Genomic DNA, 7,500 nt, shown 5'->3' with positions numbered 1-7,500 from the left:
TGCGTGCGGCAGGAGGAGGCGCAGCGTACGGTACCGAGCACTGGGAGGTGCGATGCTGCCCGCCGGAGTGACAGCGAAAGGCTGCGCACCGCTTTCCGCCTGCTAACTCGGCGTCCGTGAGACCGACCGACTTCGCTTTACCGCCGGAGCTAGAGTGGGGCAAGGGGCACGGTTGGGTACCGGAACGATCACGTTCGCACACCGGGAAGTCGAGTGCCGGGTCTCGAAACGGAGCCGGGTCGGCCCAATTTAAAACGGAGAATAGAGTGCTGCCCTCTGCGGGTGAAAACCTGGAAGTACGTTGGTTAATGATTTCCAGTTCACCCCGCTTGGTCAGGCCCACTCGGAGGCGGATAACTCCGGAACGCCGAGGCCGATTTCCTCCGGGTATGGCTCGTTGCGTGCGGCAGGAGGCGGCGCAGCGTACGGTACCGAGCACTCGGAGATGCGGTGCTGCCCGCCGGAGTGACAGCGAAAGGCTGCGCACCGCTTTCCGCCTGGTAACTCGGCGTCCGTGAGACCGACCGACTCCGCTTTAGCACCGGAGCTAGAGTGGGGCAAGGGGCACCGAAGGGTACCGGAACGATCACGTTCGCATACCGGGAAGTCGAGTGACGGGCCGCTGAAAGCGAGCAGGGTGCCACCGCTCGGGGCCCCGGTTTGTCCGTCCCACCCGGAGGCCCATATCTCCGGAAGGCACAGGCCGATTTCCTCCGGGTATGGCTCGTTGTGTGCGGCCGGACCAGGCGCAGCGGACGGTACCGAGCACTGGGAGGTGCGATGCTGCCCGCCGGAGTGACAGCGAAAGGCTGCGCACCGCTTTCCGCCTGCTAACTCGGCGTCCGTGAGACCGACCGACTCCGCTTTACCGCCGGAGCTAGAGTGGGGCAAGGGGCACGGTTGAGTACCGGAAGGATGACGTTCGCACACCGGGAAGTCGACTAGCGGGCCGCCGAAAGCGAGCTCGGGGCCCCGGTTTGTCCGTCCCACCCGGAGGCCCATATCTCCGGAAGGCACAGGCCGATTTCCACCGGGTATGGCTCGTTGTGTGCGGCCGGACCAGGCGCAGCGGACGGTACCGAGCACTCGGAGGTCGGGCGCTGCCCGCCGGAGGTACAGCGAAAGGCTGCAAACCACTTTCCGCCGCCTCCCTCCGCGGGCGTGAGACCGACGGTCGTCGGGTTTAGTTCCGCGGCTAGAGCAGGACGAGGGGCAGCGAACGGTACCGGAACGAACCCGGTCGCACACCGGGAAGTCGAGTGCCGGGTCTCGAAACGGAGCCGGGTCGGCCCAGTTTAAAACGGAGAAGAGAGTGCTGCCCTCTGCGGGTGAAAACATGGAAGTACGTTGGTTAATGATTTCCAGTTCACCCCGCTTGGTCAGGCCCACTCGGAGGCGGATAACTCCGGAACGCCGAGGCCGATTTCCTCCGGGTATGGCTCGTTGCGTGCGGCAGGAGGAGGCGCAGCGTTCGGTACCGAGCACTCGGAGGTGCGGTGCTGCCCGCCGGAGTGACAGCGAAAGGCTGCGCACCCCTTTCCGCCTGCTAACTCGGCGTCCGTGAGACCGACCGACTCCGCTTTAGCACCGGAGCTAGAGTGGGGCAAGGGGCACCGAAGGGTACCGGAACGATGACGTTCGCACACCGGGAAGTCGAGTGCCGGGCCGCCGAAAGCGAGCAGGGTGCCACCGCTCGGGGCCCCGGTTTGTCCGTCCCACCCGGAGGCCCATATCTCCGGAAGGCACAGGCCGATTTCCTCCGGGTATGGCTCGTTGCGTGCGGCCGGACCAGGCGCAGCGGACGGTACCGAGCACTCGGAGGTCGGGCGCTGCCCGCCGGAGGTACAGCGAAAGGCTGCAAACCACTTTCCGCCGCCTCCCTCCGCGGGCGTGAGACCGACGGTCGTCGGGTTTGTTTCCGCGGCTAGAGCAGGACGAGGGGCAGCGAACGGTACCGGAAGGAACCCGGTCGCACACCGGGAAGTCGACTAGCGGGCCGCCGAAAGCGAGCACGGGGCCCCGGTTTGTCCGTCCCACCCGGAGGCCCATATCTCTGGAAGGCACAGGCCGATTTCCACCGGGTATGGCTCGTTGTGTGCGGCAGGACCAGGCGCAGCGGACGGTACCGAGCACTCGGAGGTCGGGCGCTGCCCGCCGGAGGTACAGCGAAAGGCTGCAAACCACTTTCCGCCACCTCCCTCCGCGGGCGTGAGACCGACGGTCGTCGGGTTTGTCTCCGCGGCTAGAGCAGGACGAGGGGCAGCGAACGGTACCGGAACGAACCCGGTCGCACACCGGGAAGTCGACCAGCGGGCCGCCGAAAGCGTGCTCGGGTCCCCGGTTTGTCTGTCCCACCCGGAGGCTGATATCTGAGGAAGTCCGAGGCCGATTTCCTCCGGCTAACTCGGCGGGCAATGTGTCCCCCCCCCACCATCTTCGGCTGATTACCGTGGCTGGACCGGATCAAGGAGCAACGGAACCGTGCCAGAACGACGTCGGTCGGACGGCGTGAACTGATAGTGCCGAGGCCGGAAACCGAGCCGGAAATGTGCACCGATTTATTGGTCCCACTCGCAGGCCCATATCTCCGGAAGGCCGAGGCCGATTTCCTCCGGGTATGGTTCGCTGCGTGCAGCCGGAAGGGGAGCAGCGGACGGCACTGAGCAGCCGGAGGTGCGGCGCTGCCCGCCGGAGCTGCAAGCGAAAGGCTGCGCACCGCTTTCCGCTGGCTAACTCGGCGGCCGTCAGGCCGACCGACTCCGCTTCAGCACGGGAGCTGGAGTCGGGCAAGGGGCACCGAAGGGTACCGGAAGGATCACGTTCGGACACCGGGAAGTCGAGTGCCGGGCCGCCGAAAGCGAGCTCGGGGCCCCGGTTTGTCCGTCCCACCCGGAGGCCCATATCTCGAGAAGGCACAGGCCGATTTCCTCCGGGTTTGGCTCGCTGCGTGCGGCCGGACGAGGCGCAGCGAACGGTACCGAGCACTCGGAGGTGCGGCGCTGCCCGCCGGAGGTACAGCGAAAGGCTGCAAACCGCTTTCCGCCTCCTCTCCCCTCGGGCGTGAGACCGACGGTCGTCTGGTTTGCTTCCGCGGCAAGAGCAGGACGAGGGGCACCGAGCGGTACCAGAACGAACCCGGTCGCACACCGGGATGTGGAGTGCCCGGCCCAAACCCGCTACCCCCCCCCCCCCCCCCAACACCCGAAAGCGAGCCCCGGTTTGTGGATTAAAAGTGAAGCGGCAAAGATTTGTAAAACAGCGTGAAATGATGAACCAGAAGCCCAAAGTAATGGTGGGAATAAAAGTTCCAAAATGTGAAATGGTGAACCAGAAGTTGTGTGAACTGTTTAACCCAAAGTGGCAAAAATGGATTAAAAGGGGTGAAATGATCGACCGCAAAGCAGGGCAAGCATTAAACAAAAGCAGCAGCATTTTTTAAAAAGGGACAAATGGTTTACCAGAATCCCAAAAGAATGCTCAGAGACTTAAGTCCCAAAGGGGAAATGGTTAACCAGTAGCTGGGTGAACTGCTTAACCCAAAGTGGGAAAAAGGATAAAAAAGGGGTGAACTGATCAACCAGAAGTCGACAACAATGTGCGGCGATTAAGTCTGAAAGAGGGAAAGGTTGACCGGAAAGCAGGGAAATGATTAAACAAAAGCAGAAAAATTCAGTAAAAAGGGGCAAGTGGTGAACCAGAAGTTGGGTGAACTGCTTAACCAAAAGTGGGAAAGAGGATTAAAAGGGGAGAAATGTTGAACCAGATGTCGAAAACAATGCGCGGCGATGAAGTCTGAAAGAGGAAAAGGTTGACCGCAAAGCAGGGAAAGGATTAAACAGAAGCAGCAATATCTTTTAAAAAGGGACAAATGGTGAACCAGAATCCCAAAAGAATGCTCAGAGACTTAAGTCCCAAAGGGGCAAATGGTTAACCAGAAGCTGGGTGAACTGTTTAACCAAAAGTGGGAAAAAGGATTAAAATGTTGTGAAATGATTAACCAGAAGGCGAAAGCAAAGTGCGGCGGCGAAGTCCTAAAGGGGAAAAGGTTGACCATAAAGCAGGGAAATGATTAAACAAAAGCGGAAAAATTCAGTAAGAAGGGGCAAATGGTTAACCAGAAGTTGGGTGAACTGCTTAACCAAAAGTGGGAAAAAGGATTAAAAGGGGAGAAATGTTTAACCAGATGTCGAAAACAATGCGCGGCGATGAAGTCTGAAAGAGGAATAGGTCGACCGCAAAGCAGGGAAATGATTAAACAAAAGCAGAAAAATTCAGTAAAAAGGGGCAAATGGTGAACCAGAAGCTGGGTGAACTGCTTAACCAAAAGTGGGAAAAAGGATTAAAAGGGGAGAAATGTTGAACCAGATGTCGAAAACAAGGTGCGGCGATGAAGTCTGAAAGAGGAATAGGTCGACCGCAAAGCAGGGAAAGGTTTAATCAAAAGCAGCAATATCTTTTAAAAAGGGACAAATGGTGAACCAGAATCACAAAAGAATGCTCAGAGACTTAAGTCCCAAAGGGGAAATGGTTAACCAGTAGCTGGGTGAACTGTCCAACCCAAAGTGGGAAAAAGGATTAAAAGGGGTGAAATGATTAACCAGGAGGCTAAAGCAATGTGCCGCGGTGAAGTCCTAAAGGGGAAAAGGTTGACCAGAAAGCAGGGAAAGCATTAAACAAAAGCGGCAACATTTTTTAAAAAGTGGCAAATGGTTAACCAGAATCCCAAAAGAATGCTCAGAGACTTAAGTCCCAAAGGGGAAATGGTGAACCAGAAGCTGGGTGAACTGGTGAACCAAAAGTGGGAAAAAGGATTAAAAGGGGAGAAATGATTAACCAGGAGGCTGAAGCAATGTGCCGCGGTGAAGTCCTAAAGGGTAAAAGGTTGACAAGAAAGCAGGGAAATGATTAAACCAAAGCGGAAAAATTCAGTATAATGGGGCAAATGGTTAACCAGAAGCTGGGTGAAATGGTTAACCAAAAGTGGCAAAAAAAGATTTAAAGGGGAAAAATGATTAACCAGAAGTCGACAACAATGCTCGGCGATGAAGTCTGAAAGGGGAAAAGGTTGACCAGAAAGCAGGGAAACGATTAAACAAAAGCGGCAACATTTTTTAAAAAGTGGCAAATGGTTAACCAGAATCCCAAAAGAATGCTCAGAGACTAAGTCCCAAAGGGGAAATGGTTAACCAGAAGCTGGGGGAAATGGTTAACCAAAAGTTGCAAAAATGATTAAAAGGGGTGAAATGATTAACCAGGAGGCTGAAGCAATGTGCCGCGGTGAAGTCCTAAAGGGGAAAAGGTTGACCACAAAGCAGGGAAAGCATTAAACAAAAGCGGCAACATTTTTTAAAAATTGGCAAATGATTAACCAGAATCCCAAAAGAATGCTCAGAGACTAAGTCCCAAAGGGGAAATGGTTAACCAGAAGCAGGGGGAAATGGTTAACCAAAAGTTGCAAAAATGATTAAAAGGGGTGAAATGATTAACCAGGAGGCTGAAGCAATGTGCCGCGGTGAAGTCCTAAAGGGGAAAAGGTTGACCACAAAGCAGGGAAAGCATTAAACAAAAGCGGCAACATTTTTAAAAAAGTGGCAAATGATTAACCAGAATCCCAAAAGAATGCTCAGAGACTAAGTCCCAAAGGGGAAATGGTTAACCAGAAGCTGGGGGAAATGGTTAACCAAAAGTTGCAAAAATGATTAAAAGGGGTGAAATGATTAACCAGGAGGCTAAAGCAATGTGCCGCGGTGAAGTCTGAAAGAGGGAAAGGTTGACCAGAAAGCATTAAACAAAAGTGGCAACATTTTAAAATAATTGGCAAATGGTTAACCAGAATCCCAAAAGAATGCTCAGAGACTAAGTCCCAAAGGGGAAATGGTTAACCAGAAGCTGGGGGAAATGGTTAACCAAAAGTTGCAAAAATGATTAAAAGGGGTGAAATGATTAACCAGGAGGCTAAAGCAATGTGCCGCGGTGAAGTCCTAAAGGGGAAAAGGTTGACCAGAAAGCAGGGAAAGCATTAAACAAAAGCGGCAACATTTTTTAAAAAGTGGCAAATGGTTAACCAGAATCCCAAAAGAATGCTCAGAGACCAAGTCCCAAAGGGGAAATGGTTAACCAGAAGCTGGGGGAAATGGTTAACCAAAAGTTGCAAAAATGATTAAAAGGGGTGAAATGATTAACCAGGAGGCTGAAGCAATGTGCCGCGGTGAAGTCTGAAAGAGGGAAAGGTTGACCAGAAAGCATTAAACAAAAGTGGCAACATTTTTTAAAAATTGGCAAATGGTTAACCAGAATCCCAAAAGAATGCTCACAGACTAAGTCCCAAAGGGGAAATGGTTAACCAGAAGCTGGGTGAAATGGTTAACCAAAAGTTACAAAAATGATTAAAAGGGGTGAAATGATCAACCAGAAGTCGAAAACAATGTGCGGCGATGAAGTCCTAAGGTGGAAAAGTTACCCAGAAGGCAGGGAAATGATCAAACGAAAGCAGCCAAAAAATTATTAAAAGAGGGGAACTGATGAACCAAAAGATGAGAAACGGCCCGCAGAGACTAAGTCCAAAACGGGAACTGGTGAACCGGAAATGATTAACCAAAAACTAAGTCCGAAGAGGGAACTGGTAAACCAGAACTGAGTAACCCGATTTTTAAAATTAATTATAAATGGGGAAACGATTGAGCAAAAGGCGGAAATTAAGTCACAGGGACCAGGTCCGAAAGGGCAAGAGGTTACCCCGTAGGGGGCATTCGTCAACTCAATCTGAAAATTTTGGAGGCAAATCTGACCAAAATGCGGAAATCGGACCACACCGCGAGGGGCGCCATTCGACGGGGCAGGGGTAGACGCGTCGAACGGTGCCTGAAGGTCCCGGCTGCGACACGTGAGTCCGGAGATATGGCCAGTCAAAGTCTGATGGGAGGTACCGAAGCCGAAAAATCGAAACGCGTTTGCGGCGATTCGGTGTCAGAAAGTCGGTCACGAATTCAAATTCGTCCCGCTGATTCGCCAATTGCCAGCCGGTTCCGGGGGGATTGGCGGGGTACCTGCAGGATAGTAAGAGGTGGCATGTCGAGACTTAGCCTGTTTACCAGACTTGTGTCCAGCGCCTCCAGGTCTGCAGAGACCGACCCGGGCTGCCGCCCAACCGACTTTTAAGCCTTTTGGGAGTGGGAATTTTTCCCATTTTTCCCCATTTTTCGGGTTTTTTGGTCGGGCTTGAAAACGGCGGCCCCGAGGCCTCCCGGGGCTGGCGGGCTTCGGCTCCCTTGCGAGAGGGTCCGAATTCCACCCGTTTAAGCCCAGAAAGGAGTTCGGAAGTCAGTCGGTCGAGGGAACCCCTTCGGAAGTCCGACGGGGATGGATTCGGCCGGCGTTTCGGATCTCCGGTCAGAGGATTCCCCCCCTGGGCGGGGGGGTGCGAGTAGCTGCCGGCAAACGGTCCCTTGCACTTGTGGCACAAAAAGTCCGAGCACAGGTTAATGAGTTGGCCGCGGAAGC

The sequence above is a fragment of the Heptranchias perlo genome, unplaced genomic scaffold, assembly GCF_035084215.1.
Source record: "Heptranchias perlo isolate sHepPer1 unplaced genomic scaffold, sHepPer1.hap1 HAP1_SCAFFOLD_1006, whole genome shotgun sequence".
NCBI lineage: Eukaryota > Metazoa > Chordata > Chondrichthyes > Hexanchiformes > Hexanchidae > Heptranchias > Heptranchias perlo.
The sequence above is the reverse complement of the archived record's forward strand: the minus strand, read 5'-3'. Positions refer to the sequence as shown.